Source organism: Monodelphis domestica, chromosome 4, assembly GCF_027887165.1.
Source record: "Monodelphis domestica isolate mMonDom1 chromosome 4, mMonDom1.pri, whole genome shotgun sequence".
In the NCBI taxonomy this organism is placed as follows: Eukaryota; Metazoa; Chordata; class Mammalia; order Didelphimorphia; family Didelphidae; genus Monodelphis; species Monodelphis domestica.
The window spans coordinates 150,658,375-150,680,667 of NC_077230.1; the positions used below are offsets into that span (position 1 = coordinate 150,658,375).

Here is a 22,293-nt window from a genome sequence, read left to right on the forward strand (position 1 = left end):
ACAGGGTTTTACTTTTAATTGTGAAGAACTTAAAATTATTTCCCTCCTAAATTAAATGTGAAAAAAGTATCTGGTTTATTATTAATAAATTAGAAAACTGATATGAAATTACCATAGGGCTTCTACGATGAAAATATCACAGTATTTTATAAAGAAAGTTTTTAGTCTATAGGTCTTTATGTAACAAATATGCTTTGAAGACTCATTTTGTGTATAACAGTCCTGAGTGTTAAGGTGGTACTGAGTTGCAAAGACACGACCTGTTTAAGGTCATACAGAGTTGTTCCTGGATGAACAAAGACTGTTGTTTAATGAAATTCAACCACAGTGAAATATTAAAAATCAAAACTTATTTCTCAGTGTTACCAGAACCACCATATTAATTAGCAATCAAGCTAAACACAAATCTCAAGCCAAAAGTAACCAAATTTGAGCCATTTATATTTTAATCAGATAGAGGATTTATACCATGTGTTTTTATTTTCATTTTAAAAATTAGAATATTTTTCCATGGTTACATGATTCATGATTTTTTCCGCTGCCCTTTCCTCCCCCCTTCCAGAGCTGACAAACAATTCCACTGGGTTATACATGTATCGTTGTTCAAAACTTTTTTCCATGTTATTCATATTTGTAGTAGAGTGATCTTTTAAGGCCAAAATCCCAATCATATCCACATCAAACCATGTGATCGATCATATGTTTTTCTTCTGTGTTTCTGCTCCCACAGTTCTTTCTCTGGATGTGGATAGTGTTCTTTCTCATATTTTCCTTGGGATTGTCCTGGATCCTTGCATTACTGCTAGTAGAAAAATCTATTACATTCGATTGTTCTACAGTGTATCAGACTGTGTATACAATGTTCTGGTTCTGCTCCTTTTACTCAGCATCAATTCCTGGAGGAATCCAGTTCACATAGAAATCCTCCAGTTCATTATTCCTTTCAGCACAATAATATTTCATCATCATCATCAGATAGCACAATTTGTTCAGCCATTCCCCAATCGAAGGGCATGCCCCCATTTTCTAATTTTTTGCTACCACAAAGAACGTGGCTATAAGTATTTTTATACAAGTGTTTTTTCCTTATTATCTCTTTGGGGTACAAATCCAGCAGTATACCACTGTATGGCTGGGTCAAAGGGCAGGCATTCTTTTAAAGCCTTTTGCGAATAATTCCAAATTGCCTTCCAGAATCATTGGACCAATTCACAACTCCACCAGAAGTGCATTAGTGTCCTGTCCCATTTTTGCCACATCCCGCCAACATTTATCACCTTCCTTTGCTACCTTATTGGCCAGTCTGCTAGGTTTGAGTTGTTTTGATTTGCATTTCTCTAATCAGGAGGGATTTAGAACATCTTTTCTTTTTTTTCCTTTAAATAATATTTTATTTGATCATTTCCAAGCATTATTCATTAGAGACAAAGATCATTTTCTTTTCCTCACCCCCCCCCCCTTTCCCCCATGGCGTGATTCCACTGGGTATCACATGAGAACACCTTTTCTTGTAATTATTGATAGTTTTGATTTCTTCATGTGAAAACTGCCTATTCATGTCCCTTGACCATTTATCAATTGGGAAATGTGCCATGTGTTTTTAACAAATAAAATTGAACAGTTAATTCACTCAATTACCATTTTTTTTAAAGTTATGCATTATGTTAGTGATTATAGATTTTTTGTTCAGTTGTTTCAGTTGTGCTTGATTATTTGTGATCCTACTTGGGTTTTTCTTAGCAAAGATAGTAGAGTGGTTTGCCATTTCTTTCTCCAGTTCGTTTTACAGATGAAGAAATTCAGGCAAACAGGGTTAAATGACTTGCCCAGTATCTCACAGCTACTTCAAGAGTTGCAGACTAGATTTGAATTTAAGAGTTTTCCTAAAGTCTTTAGGCTCAGCATTTTATCCACTGCGCCACCTAACTAGGGATTACAATTATAAAAAGAAAAATGAAATAATACCTACTCTAAAAGAGTTAGAAATGGCTTAATAGGCAATGAAGATCAGAAGAAAGACTAGGGTGGAAATGATCTTGGATTTATCTACATAGAGATAATGATTGAATCTCTAGAGACTGATGAAGATCACTAAGAGAGAGTATAGGAAAAAAATGGAAAGAAGACCCAGGACAAATTATTTAGATGTGAATGATAATCTAGTAAAGATCCTGTAAAGATCATTAGTAGGTGAGCCAGGATGGTGCAGTACCAGACAATTTTCACAGAGGAGGTTGTGATCTAATAGTTAAGAGATCATTGTTAACTTGGAAAGAACAGTTTTTGTTGATTAATTATCAGAAGCCAACTGCAGAGCATTTAGAAAAGAGGGGAAAGAAGTAGAGGTAATGAAAGCAGATAGCTTTTGAATGAGTTTGACAAAGAGGAGAAAATCTTGGATTAACAATTGAACATGGGAAATGCTTTAATATAAACCGCTACCAGTTAATAGTAGAACTTTTAAGGTTCAGATTAGACAAACAGCTCTCTAGGATTTAAACAAATGATCTAGAAAATGTGTTTTAACTTTGTGACTTTCCAGATATTTTGAGTATTCTTTTAGAATTTTAGGAACACTCTAGTTTTGTCTTCTTTTTTTCCCCCCAAACCCCCTGAATTCTTGGGCTTTTTATTTCAGCTAGATAGAATTAGTGAAAACAAAAAGGAAAATTGGATCCCCTGTTGAGGCTTTGCATTCACGTCTTGTACACCTATAAAATAAAGTTGTTGAGAATATGGAACATCATTTAATATCTTGAGGCCTAAGAAAGGAGAGTGATGATCTTTGTTATTTCAACTTGAAAAATTGGGAACAAGGGTGTTTGATACATAGACCTTACATTTTTTCCTAAAGGCATTTGCTGATATGTTCTAGGAAATCTGCTTATAAGTTCCACATTAACATATTTGTCATTTCTATAATGGAATCCCATTAGTGTTTATATTCTTTAAAACTCTGTTCTTGGCCTTTTTTAAGCCTCCATGTTTAACTGAGAGTCTATATAAACTTTAAAAAACATAGATATTTTGGTAACTATATTTCAGGAATTAGTTTCCTTTGCAAATCTATGTATTTATTTTATGCATTTAAGTTCTTTATTCATAGAAAGGGTCAATAAGATTGCCATACTATCAAAGGGGTCCATGAGAGAAGAAAGATTGAGAACTGCTACACTGCATGCTTTCCCTTTGTGGTCTCATCTGCTTAACCTCTTTCTGCCTTAGTTTCCTATCTGTAAATGAGCATAACAACAGCCCCTACCTCACAGGATTGTTGTGAGAATAAAATGAGATCATATATACAAAGTTCTTTATTATTATTGATATTATTAACAGGCAGAGTATTATATACACACACATGGTCAGCACATTAAAGAAGTTGAGAATCAATGAAAGAGGCAAAATTAAAAATGTCTGAAAGATTTTTGAGCATGGACAATTAGGAAAGTAGCTTCTTTATCAGAAATAGCAACTGATTTCAAAGGTGAATGAAGTTTAGAACACCAATGAGACATTTAGATCATCTATGACAGTTGGAAATCAAGTTCTAGAACTTAGAACATTTGTGCTAACCCTAAACTAAATTCATGCCTCCATCAGGGATCTTTTTAATATATACTTGGTTTCAACTGCTTTTCTGGTAGTTACTCACTTTAGTGCTGTTTCTAATGCTTTTGTAAGTACCTCTGGGACTATAATGTTAGTCTGTAAGGGTGATGTTCTTGATAGTCTTTTCCATTTCATAATTTAATTACCTTGAGATGACTTTACTTAGTTGAGTTGCTTGATAAGTTTTCTTTAAACTGTTAACCTCCATTTCTTTTCTTTGTTTCATGAGTATAGAATAGTTATAACTTTCCATTAGTCTTTCTCTGTGGTTTTGTTTCCCAAGGTTCTGTTCTAGGTCTTTTCTTCTCCATCTCTGCTCTCTTTTGGTAACCAATGACCTCATCATTTTACCTAGGTTTAATTGTCATCTCTGTACAGATAATTCACAGTTTTATATATCTTTCTTCCAGTCTCTGAGAATTAGACCTATGTTACTAGTTGCCTATAGGACATTTCAACTTAGATCCCCTAGAGGCACCTCAAACTCAGCACTCCCCAACTATTAGTATTATTACCAAACCATTTTTTATTTAAGTCTACTGTATATTTATTCATTTTGTATTTATTGCATATGTGCATATACACAAATGTAGATTACTTTTTAAAATTAGACCACAACCTCTAGAAGTTCAGGAATCATCCCCCCCCCCCCCCTCCACTCCCCCAGTTACTTTATAGCTAGTTCATTTTTATTTTCTGAGGTTAGATTGAGATCCTTTTTCGTATTTTGTCAATTTGGCTGTTTTATGTTTTTGTGGGTAATATTTTTTTAAATAAGAGTTTTGCTGATATATTGCAAAATTATATATGATCATTTTGGTTCTGATAATTTTTTCCTTCTCTTTTAAAATTTCAAGTTGTTCATTTTTGGTAATTTCATTTCCCCCCTTTTTGGGTCAGATTAACTAAAGGGGATTATTGGCTTTCTTAGTAGTAGGAGTAGTAGTAGTAGTAGTTTTTTTTTTTTTAAAGAACCAGTTCTGTGTTATTATAACATTTAATTGTTTTTGTGTATTCCCAAATAAAATTTTTTCAAAATACTTCCAAGTTGGTGCTTATTTTTAGTTTGCTATATATTTGTTTTTAAAATGGAGCATTTAGTTCATTGTTATTTCTTCAGTTGCCTGAATTAATATATCCTCCTAATTGTTCTTCCTACCTTGTATCATCTTTATTCTAACCTTTATTTAGCTGCCAAAGTGATTTGATCATGTCCCTTTCTCCAGTGCATTCCCCATCACCTTCAGTAAATCCTAATGATTTATTTATTGAACTTGGCAGGAAATCTCTTTATAGAATGCTCTAACCAGATTTCTGTGTTTGTTTCCCCAACTTTTTTGTCAGTGGTCCAGCTGCTAATATTGTCATATTTGAAGATGCTACAAAATTGGGAAACATAGCTAGCACATTAGATGATATATTTGGAATCTAGATTGGGATAAAAAAGTTAGAAGGGATTCTCTTTTAGATTCAGGTTCAGATTTTGCCTGATATTACCTACACGACTTTTGGTAAGTCACTTAACCTCCCTGGGCTTCCAGTTTTTCATTTCCAAAAAGAAGAGATTTGGCCAGATAGCCTTTAAGTTTTTTTTTTAATCTATGATTCTATAACTTTTTTCTTTGTATTCTTAATGCCTACTGAAATGCCTGGTAAATAGCATTTAATAAGTAAATCTTTGTTTATCAATTCAATGTAATTTATGTTTAACCTCTTAACCAGCCAAGGTATTATTATTATTATTATTAATTTCACATTTTCGGCTTTTTTGGTTTATTCAATTAAGTTAACTTTTTATTGCCTGTTGTTCTGTAAAAGATATGTTTGATATTTATTTGTTTTTGCATTATTTATAATATGTATATATAATATATATATTTTAAATAAATATAAAATGTATTACTTTTACAAAGATTGTGTGGTGCCAAGAAATATATAAACATATATATATTTCTCCCTTTTAATATTCCCATTTAGAAGATGCCACAAGCCTTTCAGTTTTAAATTCTCCAAGTTATTATTTTCCTTTTTGTTAATTTTTCTATTATAATTATCTAGCTCTGAAAAGAGTAACATTAAAGGCTTCCAACAGTTGTATTATTGTCTTTATTTTTAAGTAATTAAATAAACTACTGAATTTAGATACTATGCCATTTTATGTATACTTGTTTACTGTTAATATTGGTTTCTTGTTTGTGATTCCTTATAGTTTCCCTATTAATAATCTCTTAATATTGTGAATTTTAATTTTTACTTTATGTTTTGCAATTTTTTTTAATGAGTGAATTTTTTTTTAATTAACAAGGCTAAGAAAGATTTCACTGAGTCAAGGAAAGCCATATAAATACATGGTGAGCTGTATATAAAATTCAGAAACAAGTTTGACCTTGTGAAGAGTGTGTATGTATCAAAAATGCATTAAATCAACACTAAATTCTAGCACATAGGCTTATGACACAGATGGGGCCAGTTAGTCAGACATAGGGGACCTAATAAATGGTAAATTGTTTTCCTGCTTCTCATTTTAATTGTGTAGTTTTGATTTTTAGGTACCTTTCTTGTATGGCAGAATATTGGATTTCATTTTCTTATGCCTTGTTTCTCAATTTTTTGAGGTAGCTACGTGGTACAGCATTTGGAGTCAAGAAGACTATAGTTCAAATCCTGGCTCTGACATTTATTAGGTATATGACCCTAGACAGGTCACTTAACATCTCCTAGCCATACAAATGCTAATTATTATTTTGATTTATTGCATTGTTTAATTTATTTACATTTTAAATTATGGTTATTAGGCTTATAGTTCATTTATTGTATATATTTTAATCTTCTTCTTTTATGCCAGTACTTGGTCTCTAGGGTTAGTTTTTCTTATACTACTTTGTTAGTGTATTCTTTACAGGTTCTTTCTAGTTTGCTTACTCTATCCCAGTGATTTTGAATTTACCTAGATATTTAATTTTTCTTTTTCCTTTTTTCTATTTCTTCCTTCCTTCTTTTTTCCTGATTAGTTAATTAAGATAATCATGATTTTCCTTTCTCCTTTTCTTTAGCCTCTCATTTTTAGTAACTTTGTTTTATTGCATTTTTCCCTAAATTTTCCTTTGCCTTGTTATTTCTCTTTTTTGCAAGTCTTCTTTGAATTTTACATTCTTATTCATGAACTTTACTTGTTTTTTTCCCCTATTCTCTGTTTCTTCATTGGTCCAAAGCTTCTAAGGTGGTAAGTTGCAAGTACCTCTCCTTATAAAGTATGTTATTACTTTAAAAAAAGTACCTTTACCTTCTGTCATACTGTATATTGATTCCAAGGTTGAAGAACTAGCAATAAGGGTTTGGCAGTGGGATGGGGGTGGTGGGTGGTGGGTGGTGGTAAGTGATTTGCCTAGGGTCACCCAACTAGGAAGTATCTGAGGACAGATTTGAACCCCAAACCTCCCATCTCTAGGCCTGGCTTTCACTCTATTAAGTCACCTAGCTATCTACTATTACTAGTTGTATACGATCATTCCCCACTCAGTGTATTTTTTTTTAGCAGTTTTGCTGCTCTCTTAGAACTGTTAATAAATGTAAATAAATGTTAATAAAAGTCATGTTAAACAGAAACTTGTGAGGTAGGACTTATTATGTATCTCTGAAGCCTGGTCCTACTCTTCTCTTACCATGATCAGTCTTTTTTTTTTTAACCCATGCCTTCCGCTTTGGAACTAATTGGTTCCAAGGCAGAAGAGTAGTAGGGGCTAGGCCATGGGGGTTAAGTGACTTGCCCAGGGTCACACAGCTAAGAAGTGTCTGAGCTCAGATTTGAATCCAGGACCCTCTAGGTCTGGCTCCCAATCTACTGAGCCACCTAGCTGCCCCCTACCTTGATTAATCTTCATTCCTAAGGCCATTTTATCCTATTTCTGATTCTGGGTATACTTTATCACTCTGATGCTGGTTGGAGGAGGAAAGAGTTGATAAAAAGCAGTTCTTAACTTTTTTTGTATGCTTAGATTATTTGGCAGTCTTGGGAAGCCAATGGGACCAGTTCTCAGAATATTTTTAAACACATAAAATACATAGGGTTGCAAAGGAAACATCATAATGAAAGCATTTTCAAAGTGTTAATATAACAAGTTCATAAATCTTGGATTAAGAACTGTAGCCCTAGACAAAACCCATAATGAAGCCATTACAGATTTATATGTCCAATTAGGGGGCAGCAGAAAGGGAGAAAGGGAATAAGCATTTATGTAATAATGTCTGCTATATGCCTACTATATGTCAGGCACTGTGTTAAAATTTTTTTTAAATTAAATTTTATGTAAAAACAATTTCCAATACTTAAAAAAGAATTTTGAGTCTTGATGTGCTAAGTTTTTTTCCCCCACTAAGCTCTTTGTAAATAGTATATTGATCTTCTGAATGATCCTTTGAGGGTAATCCTTTGTGATTACCCCTATTTTACAGTTGAAAAAATTGAGGAAAATAGAAGTTAAGTGACTTGGCAGGTTCACATAGCTAGTAAGTGTCTAAGTCCAGAATTGAACTCAGGCCTACCTGATTCTAAGCACAGACCTCTATCCACTGTGATATTTGTCACCATTACATGGTAATGCTCTTTAGTGTCACTGCTTTACTCTTCCCTTTTTGGTGTGGAACCTCCTTCTCTCCCTCTCCTCCAATTGTTTGTGGAAGGCCTTCTACAGTCCACTGTACCCTTTGAGACAAGCAAGGAATTATTGCTCATTTTTCTGGTTCATATCTACTTTCTTTGAACAACAATCACATTTTGTTATTCTGACCCATAGAATGTTTTGTTTCACCATGGTTCAGGGAATTTAGTTAGTCTATGAAGTTTTAATTCAGCTCTTTTACCTTCCCTTTGGATTCTTAAAGTTACTATTGTAAGGATCTTTTTCTTTTCATATTGATCTTTTTTTTAACCTCCTAGATCTGTCTGATTCTTTTTTTCTAAACAATAACCTATGAACATACAATAGTTGATTGTATTACACAATCTTCTTGATAAATGGCTCTTTTTTAAAATTGCTGTTTGGGATTTTTTATTGCCTGTTTTTTTTTTCTCTGAGGGCAGGAATATCACAAATTCTGTTAAATGTCTTTTCATTGATGAATTAATTGGATTAGGTTTGCAAAATAAATTGAGTTTTCAGCCTCATCTTTGGTTTTTGGCATATAGTATTTTTAATTTCTCCTGAGATTTTTTGTGAATGATGTACTCCTGTGTTATTTTAGTTATCTTTCCTTTCATATTTCAAGATCTTATTTTTCCACAAAAATTCTTTTTAAAATAGTGAAATTTAAATCTGCAGGCTTTGTCGTTTGAATGTGGTGTTTTGGGCAGTAATCTAGGATTTCTCTGGTTTGCTGCTTTGTTGTTTATATTTAGAAGTTCTGGAAAGTTACTTGTGTTATTCTTTGCATTATTAGCATTTTTTGATTTGCCATATTCTTTTGGAAGACATGATCCTTAAGTTATCTCTTCACATTATTTCTTGAAGTTTAGGCTCTTTGCCTTGTTAAGCGATCATGTCTTTTTAATGCTCTTACCTTTTGTTTCTTTTCTGCCTAATTTTCTTTGTGTTCAAATTTGTTATAGATAATTGAGCATGTATTTAATTTTTCCTATTTGCTATTTGTGTTTTTTTAAATACTGGAATGAACTAGTTTTGTTAGTAATTTCTTCTTTTGGAATTTTTCTTTTGTGCTATTTTTGAGCTTCTTTCTCTTATTGTTAATTTTCTTTTCTCTGATCTGTTCAAAGTGCTTTGCTTTTCCTTCGAGTTTTCATTCTGTCTTATTTTATGATCTTCTCTTTTGTCTTCAGACAGGTTTTCATTGGATCTTTTGGTCTTTCAATTTTTCTCTTATATTTCCCATTACTAGCCTTTAGGAATTTCCTACTTGTATTTCGTATAACTAGCACCCATTCCTCCCCCAGTCCGTATCTTAGAATCAATAATACTGTGTTTTGGTTCCAAGGCAGAAAAGTGGTAAAGGCTAGGCAATAAGGTTTAAGTAATTTACCAAGGGTTACACAGGTAGGACTGTAACTAGCTTTTGTTTATTTTCCATACTCTTTGGTTCTTTGCTCATCTACATACAGACTGAAAGGAACTTCTGTCTCCTCTGCCTCCTTCCACATACTTGGGCCTTTCTGCAGAACACCCTCCTCACATTGGGAGATATGGAAGTCCTAGTTATGAGTGACCTGGAGGGGAATGAGAAAAAGGATTGGCTCCAGATGTACCTCTAGTTCCTTCCCTCAAGCTTGACTTTTTTTCCCCTAAGACTTGGGTACCTGGTATGGCTCCCACCTAGTTTTGATTTTTTTGTTGTTCTTTTATGTGACTGGACAGAATCTTATTCATTGCTTCATGAAGGGTCAGAATGTGATTTGGGCCATATCAATACCCTGTGTGATTCCTGTACCTGAACGCTGAGTCACATGCTTGTGAACTTGCTTGCATTACTAATATGGGTACACAGAGTTGGTTAGATGGTGAAAGTGTTGAATGGGACCTTGGAGTATTAAGTTCTTTCTTGTTAATTATGATATTTTACTATGTATGGAGTTTCTATCTTCATATCTTTTTAATTCAGCTATAATTACTCAATATCCAGTACCTGATTCTTTGGGTTGGGGTGGAGGGGGTTGAAGAGTTTTGCAAAAAACAGCTGCTTCATTTTCTCTGGTCATATGCTTATCTGTGATTGACTTTTAAATGCTTAAAAAAATACTTGTTTTCAAAAATTGGCCTTTAAATCCTTTAAATACAAATTTATTCTGTCTTTCTAGATCAATTTCACATTGTTTACCCTCTTGCAAGCTCTCTTCCAGCCAAGCTGACTTGCTTGATGTTCTCTGTATATGACATTCCATCTCCTATCTCCTTGCTATTGAACAAGATGTCTGTCCTTCCTGTTCTTTGAAATGCTCTTTATCTTCATCTCTGCCTCTTAGAATTCCTAGCTTTCATCAAAGCCCAGGTCAAAATTCCACATCCTAATGGAAGACTCTTTGTCTTCCTCACTGAATTGTTTTGACAATGGCACCTGCTAAATCTCTTCATAAATAGCCATTAATATGATTGTTAATATTACATGATTCCCCTTTCGTACTCATTGGATTTGCTGTCACCTGAACTTTTAACCATCTCTTTTGTTTTTGCTTTTCCAAGAGCTGAGAGAGCATGTATAAGAGTATAGAGTTTTGGATTTGGAGTAAGGAAGATCTGGATACAAATCTTATCTTCATTACTTATTAGCTGTGAGACAATAATCAAGTTTTATAACTTCTCTTAGTCTCAGTGTCCTTGTTTTCAAGGTGAGGATAATAATGGTAACATCTACTCCACATGTTTGAGGCTTAACTAAATGAGATGATATTTGTAAGGCATTTTGCCTCAAAGAGGTATTATCTTGTTACTGGAATATCTATTTTATCTCAACTATTGAAATATACCACCCAAAATTCAAGACAAAGATAAATACTTGCCTATAGCTTACATTAATTTTTAAAAGTATGAATTTAGATGCTTCCTTCTTAAAAAAGCATATTTCCATATACGAAAGAGCATAAAATTTTTGTATGAACGTACGAATCTTTATTTCTTACTGTTTACTTTTTTAAAAGAAGTAATGGATTCACAGTTAAGTTTTTTTTTTTAACCCTCATTTTCTGTCTTAGAATCAATACTGTGTATTGGTTCCAAGGCAGAGAACAGTTAAGGGCTAGGCAATGGGGATTAAGTGACTTGCCCAGGGTCATACAACTGAAGGGTCTGAATCCAGATTTGAACCTAAGTCTTAGATCTCTAGGCCTGGCTCTCAGTCCACTAAGCCACCCAGCTGCCTCCCCTCCCCTTACCCCTCCCCCCCCCAGTTAAGTTTTAAAATTATCCTGCTTTTATGTGATTCCTTCTGAATTTACTTGTCTTCTATGTGTTAAAATTTTTTTTTATATATTTCAGTGTCTGTCCTTTTTTGGGCATTATTGTTATTATCCTTCCCCCAATTTAAAAACAGGGGAAAAATTACTTGTAACAAATAAAGACATCAAACAAAACAAAGCCATCCACGTGTTTATGTTGAAAAATTGATATCTCTTTCTGTACCTTGAGGTCACCACTCATCTATCAGGAAGTGGGTAAAATGCTTTATTATACTTTATTTGGTGACATGATTATTATTGTTATTGTTATTACTATGCAGATTAGAGTTCTAAAGTATTTCAAAGTTCTTTTTGTTTATGTTGATGTTATAATTTTTTTTTCTCCTGATTCTGTTCACTTCATCATGCATCACTTCATGCTATACAGGATTCTCTGAAATGCTTTACATAATTTTTTGTGGTGTAAAAATCAGTCTATTATATATATTTACTATGATTTGTTCAACCAGTTACCATTTAGATTCTAGTTCTTCCTTCCCACCCCCTCCCAGAATCAAGAAGTTTGTTTTACTTTCACTGAGTATTGTGCTTTCTCTTAACTCCTCTCCCTGTTTTCCTGTTGAGTCGATATATTTTTATGTCAAATTCTGTGTCAGTTTCTTATAAGAGTGAGGATCATTTTATTCCTGTTCTCCCCCCCCCCCTTTTTTTTCCTTATAAACCCCACTTATGAGGCATAGCAATTTCTGCCCTTTTCTTTCTCATTCTTATTGTAAGGCCAGAATGTAAGAGATAAAAGGGTTGGACTAGATTTTATCAGAGTATGGTCACCAGGAATTAATCAATTTCAAATATTTTTTATGGTAATTTATTTACAAAAGGAGAAAGTAAAAGTAAGAAAATCAGAAAGAGAATAGGGTAAGATATCTAACCCAACACACTAAGTATTTTGCCTCCAGCCCCTGGCTCAACCTAGGAGAGGCCTCAGCCTAGAACTGAGGGTCTGGAGATGAATAAAGCAAGGGCTTGGGTCAAGAAGTCTTTCTCAAGAGGGGAAGCCTCTCCTGAGGGTAGTCCCTTCAGAAAATCCAGGAAAGGAGTCAGCCTTTTTCACTCACCACATGGTAGTTCAAAGGGAGAGATTTAAGAACAGTCTCACCAAGTCCAAGTAAGCAGATTTTTTTTTTTAAGTAAGCAGATTCTTCATCAGCCTCCAATTCGAATTCAGAATTCTGAAGAATTGCCCCTTACAGGAAATTGTAATTCCTTTTAAAGATGCTTCTTTGCATCACTTCCTGTGCCTTCCCCCACTTTTACTTGGACAAATTATGGTTTATAGTTTTGCTTAGGACTGCCCAGGGGGCAATCAGTGGTTTCTGATTTGTCACTCACTTTTGCACACGTGGATCACAGACTTCCCCCACTTAAGGGTAAGTGGGGCATATATTCTTATAGTGATTAAATCTAAAAATGGACAGGGGAGAGTTAATTCCATCTTCACACCATATAGTGTATTACTTTTTTCTTTTCTTTTTTTTAAACCTTTCCTTTTCTTCTTTCCTTCTCTCCTCCCTCCTTCCTTCCCTCTTCCCCTCCCTCTCTTTTGACAATCCTCTATTCCATTAAAGCTCATTTTCCCTTCCTCAGCTTCACAGGGAGTTGTTCTTAATTATAAAAGCCTATCCTTCCTATTTTTTTGAAATATTGTATTCCAAGATAGTGTATTTAGTTGAAGCTGCCAAGTCTTATACTTGGTATACTTGGAACTTTGGTTCTTTGATATTTGATCTTCTTACTTCTAGATACTTGCATTTTTTTTCCTTTGGTGTAGGAACTTTGAATTTTTGCTATGATATTTTTGGACTTTTCCTTCTGAGGAATAGGAAATGATTGATGGGTTCTTCATTTTGCTCTCTGTTTCTGACAAATGAATACTTTTCATGAATGAATTCTTCAAATATAGTGTCCATTCATTTTTACTTTAAAAAATCATAGTTTTTGGTATTCTCGTGATTCTTAAATTACCTCTCCTTAACCTCAACAGGTCACTTGTTTTTTATATCAGTTATCTAGTCCCCATTGTTACTTTTAAATTTTGTTATACTGTCTTACTTTCTCATTCAGTCATTGATTTTTATTTGGTGTCTTCTCTAGTTCTCAGAGAGTCTATTACTTGAATGAGATATACCATTTTTCTCTTCTAAGCTATTCTATTTCTAGTCAGTGATGATTTTATTTGTTTATTTCATACCTCATTTCTTCTAGGTACTTAAAAAATCTTTATGGAAAATCCCTTTTTTCCTTTGAATCCCACACCTCCCCCATCTTCTGTCTTAAAATTGGCATTAAGTATTGGTGCAACACAAAAGAATAGTAAAGTCTAAGCATTGGGGTTCAGTGACTTGCCCAATGTCACACAGCTAAGAAATATCTGAGGCCAGCCCTCCCATCTCTTAACAACTGAGCCAATGAGCTGATCTCTTTGAATTACTTCTTGTAGTTCTTCTAGGTAAGATTTTTTGACATCTTAAAATCTGTAGCATTTTTTTTTATGCTATTCAGTGTCATCTTTGGTTTATTCATCTCTAGCTTTTTTTCCTGTATTGAGGCTTTATGCCAGAAAAGGTTCTGTCTTCTATTGCTTTTGGATGAGGTCTTGCCCTCCGTAATTTGGGTTCCTGTCCTGACTTCTACTTCGCCAGATAAGACCCCTGGGTCATGGAGGTTCAGAGTGCTAGATATTCAGGGCCTTTTAAAAACATCTTGGGATAACATGCCAAGAATCTTGGGAGTTATTGCTTTCCTGGGCTTGTCTTAGGTTGATTGCTGCCACAACACACTGATAACTAGCATTCCTGGTGCCTTCCAGGGTTCTTGTGGTTTTTGACCACCGGGGAGTCCTCCACTCCACCTGACTCCAGAAACTGAAGTTTTTAGGTCACTATAGTCTAGCTTGTCTCTGGTTGCCTTGGGAAGCTATTGGCTAATTTGCTACTCTGGTTCTGGTGTTGTTGGAGGCTCCCTTTCCTATTGCTCCTGGGCCTGGTTGATTTTTTTAGTGTACTCCTGTAATTGCTCATTGGAGTTCTTGATGTATGTTTAGTCTGGTGAGAATTTCAGATTTTTCCGGGGGGGGGGGGGGAGTGGGGGAGAGGAGAGTGAGTCAGTGAAAATGATACCTAGACCTACAGAATCTATAGTTGATTTTGTTGAGTTATTTCTATGAACTAAGATTTCTAAAGGACATATTCATACATTTCATTTTTTTTCCAGTGAAGAAACCTTCACCACAACCATATCAACACAGAGATATGTGAACCCCAAAGTAGGGAAATCATGCTTTGGCACTTTTCTTGACTGACACAAGGCAGTGGGTTTTAGAGGTCTTTTATATATCAGAAACTTGGATAAGTTAGTGCTGATGTTTGCCAGTTGTTTTAATTTCTCTCCATTTTCTACCTGTGAAGATCCTAGGACAGAGGTAACATTTCTCTCTCAGAATCCTAGATTTGGATGGCATGTTAGGGGCTTTCTAACACAACCTACACCCAAATCTCTTCTACAAGAAAGAGTACAGCACATATTTTATCAAGTTTTTAGGACTCTCTTTTAAGATTTTAGTGCTATAAAGACCAGGCACAGCAATTGATAAAATAATTTTTTTAAATGATACTTTATAATTTTACTACGATTTACTATAATTTCTCCTTTCTTTCCAGAATATAAATAATTACAAGTGGATACTATAATTTTACTTTGAAATAAATTTTTTCATCATACTCTCTCTAGTATGTATATTGACACAGCTTGGTTCCTTCAAACTATTTTTAATTTCTGGTTCTTTTAGTATTGAAGATTACTTATGTTTTCTAGCACTTTGTTAGAGAGATACTGGCTTATCTAAAGCTGGGGTTACATAATCAAGAGCTAAAACAGAACATTGCTGGAAAATACATAGAAAAAAAGACAAAAATTTTCAATTACTTTACATAAAATGTTCTTATATTATTTCTCAAAGTTTCCATTCAGGAAGTAGAGGAAAAAATTGTCATTTAATACGTTTTTTAATTCCCAAGCCCTCAGCCATTTAAAAAACAAAACAAAACAAAACTCTTACCTTCTATCTTAGAATCAATACTTTATATTAGTTTCAAGGCAGAAGAGTGGTGTAAGAGTTAGGCAGTAGGGATTAAGTGACTTGCCCAGGGTCACAGAGGTACTTCCTGAGGTTAGATTTGAACACAGGAACCTCTCATCTCTAGGCCTAGCTTTCAATCAACTGAGTCTCCTAGCTGCCCCCACTTTCATTATTATTTGATTCTCACTACCATGTAGCAAAAAATAATGACAAGGAGTCAATGAACAAACAGAATTGAAATATATGTCTTATAAAATTTTTCCCTTTCAGAAATCTTGGGATTCCTAAATAGTGTTGCTTAAAAAAGACTAGGGTGGAAGATAGTAGGAAATTATGAGAAAAATAGAAAATGAGAGTATTTTGGCATGTATAAAGAAAAAAGTGCTGATTATATTGTTTCTTAACCCAGCTATTAGCAAGTACTCAATTGATTTTTCTCAAAGGCAAACAAATTCAATGAGAGTCATTTTTTTGTTGTAATATTTTAGAAAGTTAAAGTAATATTATGCCAGAAGTTAATAACTTTCAGGTACCAGATCACCACGGCCTTAACATTTTTGTCACAGTCTTAATAAAAACTGCTAAAGTATACTTTTTACCCTCTACCATGACTATTCCTAAAAAAAAAAAAAAGAAAAAGCCAACAATCCCCAACAATTTAATTGAGGATTTGTGGCAAGATTAGATAAAGATCAGATCTGTGAGTCAGAGAAACTAGGCTCATGGGTTTTTTTTTTTAATTGTCTTTAATTGTAAGTTGCAGACCACCTACTGATATGAATTGGTAGATGTTCTTCACAAGGATCTTTTCCCCTATGAAATCATAGCTTTAGTAAAAACAAATATTTTTCATAACCTTATTAAATGCAATGACTTGTACAGCATACTCTTGTAGAAGAAAAATGTTAATAAAGCTTTTGCCTTCATGGATCTTTCATCCTTGAAACAGGTCAAATAGAGAGGGATGAGAGATTGGCAGTCATTAGCTATGGGACTTGGAATACTTTAAGGAAGCAACACTTGAGATAGATTGTGAAAGAAGCATTCAGTCAACTAGCATTTAAGTGCTTACACTTAGTATATCCCAGCTACTGTGTAAATATGTAAATAAAGGCAAAAAATAGTCCCTTGCTCTAAAGGATTACAATAGGGGAAACAATATGTAACTAAATGGGTATATACTAGATAAATACAGAATAGATGGAAGGTTCCTGCATGAACTGAAGCAAAGTGAGCGGAACCAGGGGAACATTGAGCTCATTGCCATCAATATTGTCCACTTTTGAATGGCTTATATCTTGTTAGTAATAAAATGATCCAAGAGAATTGCAAAGGACTCGTGTTAAAAAATGATTACACTTCCAGAAAAAAATAACTGATGGAGTCTGAATGCAGATTGATGCATACTATTTTTTGCCTTATTTTCTTTATGTTTGTTTTTAATTTGTGAGAGTTTTCTTCCACAACACAGACATTATGTTTTGTCTAATCGCACATGTAAAACTTAGACCAAATTGCTTATAATCTCAGTAAGGGGAGAGGGGAGGAGAGAATTTGGAGCTCAGATTTTTGCGAGTGGGATGGACTATGGAAAAAGACACAGGACTTGAGAAATCAGATACCTAGGTATGATCCTTATCAGCTGCACTAGCATTTTAAAGTAATTTTACCTTAGTTTCCTTATCTGTTAAATAGGATACTAATATCTGCATCACTTACCTAATAAGCTGTCTTTGAAGAATGTGCTTTCTAAATCTTAACCAAGTTATTATTGAGGAAGAGAGGTTTCAACAGAGGGAATGCAGTCCAGTCATGGTGAGTAGCCTTAACATATATGGGAAGAAGGAAGGAATAGGACATGGCAATTAAGTGGATAATAATAGAATAGAGAGCAAGGAGGATTGGTGTGGAATAGCAGCTAAATTATGGGAAGTTTTGAATGTTAGGACAATAATTCAAGTTCCTGAGTGGTTACGGTATTTTTTACCTTTGATCCAGGGTTGTTATCATTTTTAGTAAGTTGTTAGATGATTAAGGTGATATATACCTGTGATACCTTATCTTTGATTACAGAATCATATAAGTTTGTGTTAGTGAGTGTTAGAGTGTTTTTGGTAAGTAAGATGATGAATAGAATGCCTCAAATCCACCCTTCCTTTCCATTTTGTATGTATTCTCCATGTTGAAAGCATATGGATTTTTTGTATTGAATACTTCCTCAGTTATGGAGGTCTAGGGGGAAGAAGGAGGCAGGGAAATAATTTTTCCTTTTTTTTCCCCCAAAGCTCTCCACTCCAAGTTATTCATAGACTTTTTTTTTTACTCTTTATTGCACATGGGTAGCTCCATATTCAGTTTCTTTACCTTTATTCAAGCAAATAATTTAATTAAGAACTGCCTGAAGGCTCTTAGGAAAATTGAAATGATCACAGATCCAATCAAGGCAGGAATCTGCTTTAATTATAATTGAGACTAGAAATGTAAATAGGAATTCAATGTATGAATCTCCTGATTCTCTGTTTAGGACCTCGAGTTGAAACTTAAACTGGAACAGCAGTGTTAAGAGAGCTGATTTTTAAAAAACCCTTATTCTTACTAAAAACACTAAAGAGCATAGGAATAAATAGAGTTTTTCTTAAAGTGGTAAATAGTATCTCTCTAAAAGCAATAGCAAGCATTATCAGTAATGGGAAAAAGCTAGGAGCCTTCCCACTAAGATCAGGAGTGAAGCTAGGTTGCAGATTATCACCACTGTTATTCAGTATTGTACTCAAAATACTGGCTATAGCAATAAAAGAAGAAAAAGAAATAGAATCAATTAGAATAGTTAATAAATAAACAAAATTTTCACTTCACAGATGATATCATGGTATACTTACAGAATAAATTAAAAAATTAGTCGAAATAGTTAACAATCTTAGCAGAGTTGCAGGATATAAAATAAATCCACACAAATCGTCAGCATTTTTATTACTGTGAATGGGATGGGTTTATGAATAGTGGATCTCCCCGCAACTGCAGTAAGTTCACAAACATGGAGTTGAAAGGTATAAGACAGCAGTTTATTCTTTCGAGATGATTTGGATGCTTGAGGAATCTCCAAGTATTGATTTCCAGTACCCAATTTATAGAGTCTTCTAATCATAGGCTCCCCTCTCCCCCTTTGTTTCAGACAGATCTGGTCATAACAGGAATCTTCTTTGACATCTTTAAAAAAATGAGTTAACTACTCTACTCCTCAAGGTCTTTGAAATACAAAGTGGATGGGCCAAGGGTTTTGTTTTTAGAAAAGGTAGGGGAGGTGTTTTAAAAGGGAGGGAAATACTAACATCTATCTAGGTTCTTGAAAATATTGGGATAAAACACTTCTTATGGGAGACACAGATTATATCCCACTCATTAGCAATAAAGTCCAGCAGCAAGATAGAAAAAAAAGAAATACCACTTAAATTAATGATAGATAACATAAAATACCTATGTATAAGTAGTTGGTCCCCAAAAAATAACAGTTTGGGTAATACTACATGAATTCTTGGGAGTCTTCTAGACCCATTCTATCCTTTCTTGGGTAGGAAACCAATTCCATCACCAGGATCATACCATACTTTCCTTGGGGATGTGTGTGGGTATGTGTATTTAGTGTCTCCATCTGCTGAAATAAGGAAAAGTTTTACATAAAACTTGTTGCTTTAATCAGTCTTGAAAGAAACAAGGAATGCTAAATCAGAGGTAGGGTACATTCTATGTATGGAGGGATTGTTATGTGTGAGGAATAACAAGGACACCAACCTGACTGTTTCATAGAGTGAGAAGGGGAGTAATGAATACATATACATACACATACTGATACACACTGATACATATGTAAATCAAAGTTAAGTTGGGGGCAGGTTTACGAAGAGCTTTGTGCTCATCTTTGGTTATAGAGACAGTCACTGGAGTTAATTGACTATAGGATATGTAACATGGTCAGACTTGCACTTTGAGAAAATCATTTTGACAATTGTGTGAATAGATTGGAGAAGGTACACTTGAATCGGGGACCAATTAAAGACTACAGTAGTATAGTAATTCAGGTGTTAGATAATGAGAGTTTGACTAAGGATGGCAGTTGTATGCATTGAGAGGTAAGAGATATGATAGAGGAAGAAACAATATTTGGAAATTATTGGGATATGTGGATTAAAGACAAATGATAAGAAAAGAAATGAATTTAGTTTTAGAAATTAGTCTGGCTTTTTCTTTACTGTACCAGTTATTCTAGATACAGTCTAATCATTGTTTTTCTTAAAATATAGCACCACAAATGGAACAAAGACTTAAAAAAACATTTCTATTATTTGGATACTATATTTCTATGCTACTTTTATATAGTTTCCAACTTTTTGTAAGTTTTGCTGCATGGTGTTGTCTCATGTTGTTGAGCTTTCTATTTACTGAAGCCAGACTTTATCATATTAACTTTTATTAAGCCCAGCTTCCTCTAGATTTATGTAGCAGATTTGTGAAATCTAAGTTCAGGGACACAATTTATTTGTTATATTTTAGCTAGTTTGGACTGTATTATAGTCCTCCTCAAATAGAATATGAAAAGTTTTTATTTAAACTGCTAAACTTCCTATATACAAGAATGTTTTGGTTATTCTAGTAAGATTATTCTACAAATGAATATTTGACTTTACAGTAAAAATTTTTTTTCTCATTCTATGCAACTTATTATTTTTCAGAGGGCCACAAAAACTCAACAAGTATAAATAGTGATGAATATTAAGTTGTGTTACATATATAAATTTAGTAAAACTACACCCAGATTTAATTGTAAATAACTTTATCTTGTTCTAGTTCTAGTCTTTTTTAGTGTCTGACTTTTTGTGACCACTTTTTGAGGTCATCTTGGCAAAGATACCAGAATGTTTTGTCATTTCCTTGCCCCCAGATCATTTTACAGATGATTATAGAAACTGAGAAATAATGTTCTTATTTAGTTAAACCATATTTGGAGTCTTTGTTCCGCTTGTTAAGAATGATAAACTAGACTATCTAGAAGAAATAATTAAGGAAACTAAATGACTTGCCCAGGATCATATAGCTAATGTATGTGGTCAGAGTTGAACTCTTGTCTTTCCTGTCTCCAGGCCTAGTGCTCTATCCACTGTGCCACCTACTTACCCATACAAGTGCAACAAATATTATTAGTAATGAATACTAAACGTAACACACCAATTTAGCAGTAATGTGTACCCAGATCCTTATAACCTCATTGCTATGATTAGGTAGATAATTTTTCCATAAAATTTCAGATTCATATAAATTCAGTTTTGATTAGGGTACATAAAAATAGTTTAAAAGTATCTGAATTTGTCTTGATATATATATATACATATATATATAGCTCTTCATCTATATTTTATATCTATTCTTTAATGTTTTCATTCAAAAGATGCCATAAGTCTTTAGCTTTTAATTCTCCAATTTATTTAGTTCTTAAAAATTTTTTTGTTTATCTTTCAGTTAGATTTTTCCAGCTCTGAGAGAGGAATATTAAAGTTTCCTATAATTTTTGGATTATTCTTACTGTTTTACTGTTGTGTAAATGAAGCAAAAAATATAACAGCATCTCAAGAGAAAAATAAAAGGAAACAATTCAATTAAAAAAATCTTTAATAAAAAGTGCAGAAAATATTCAGTAAAAGCCTAGGCAGACAAATTGATAGAAAAAATCCTCAAACTAGAATGAAATGAGTATTTAATATAAAAGTCTCTTAACAAATAATGTAAGACAAAGGAGGAAAGTAAATGAATTGGTGGTATTGATTGAAAAATGGTTTCCTGTGAACTCTCAAGAGAACATTGAACAACATGATTTGAGAGGGAAATGACATCTTTTAAAAATATATTAAGGAATAAGTAAGAGTTCTTGGTGAAGAATGTTTTTAAAAAATCTCAACAAGCCGATTAAACTTCAAGTTGCAGCATCTGTTTAAAGAAGTATAAAAAGTAAGATAATTTTGTTTTGAACATAAAAATTTTGAAGTATATTAAAATCTGACAGAAAAAGGAAAAAGTAGCATTAAAAGAACACATGAATTCTCTGTAATCCAAAGTAATTTCACCTTGAAGAGAGGATGAATAGATATAATTTAAGGAATATAGGTGTCTCAGAAGAATATGCTAATTTTTAAAAAATCTCTGAAAACTTTAATCTAAGAGATAGCACAACAAAACTACCTAGAGCTTCTGAATATGCATAATTGGCATGATCTCCCAAATAACTCCAGAAAGACAAAAAATTCTGCACTTCAAACTCCAAGATACATGATTGTTAAATTAATCCATTTTAGTAAAAAAGCAACAAATTTTACAAGTGGTCATGAGAAAAGCCTTTAAATATAAAGCAAAGGAAATTTGGATAATGCAGATTTAATTTGCAGTCATGTCAAATTGCACAGAGAATTGGAAAAGAAAAGTATCCTCCCTGCCAAAAGGGAGCTGCAACCACAAAGGACATATCTTACTAAAGTGAATTCCAATTATTAAAGAAAAAGATAGATACTCAATAGTGTGGAGGCATTGGAAGTATTCCTACAATATATTTGGCATGTAAATATTCCAAGCAACAGAGTAAGTAATTAAATCAATACTACTA

The 22,293-nt window shown here is 33.6% G+C and overlaps 1 protein-coding gene across 5 annotated transcripts in view; it reads left to right on the forward strand.

Annotated features, from left to right (window-relative positions):
• Window positions 1-22,293, forward strand: part of EPC2 (enhancer of polycomb homolog 2) — a 192,453-nt gene that overhangs the window by 52,364 nt on the left and 117,796 nt on the right. The gene's annotated exons all lie outside the window — the stretch shown is intronic.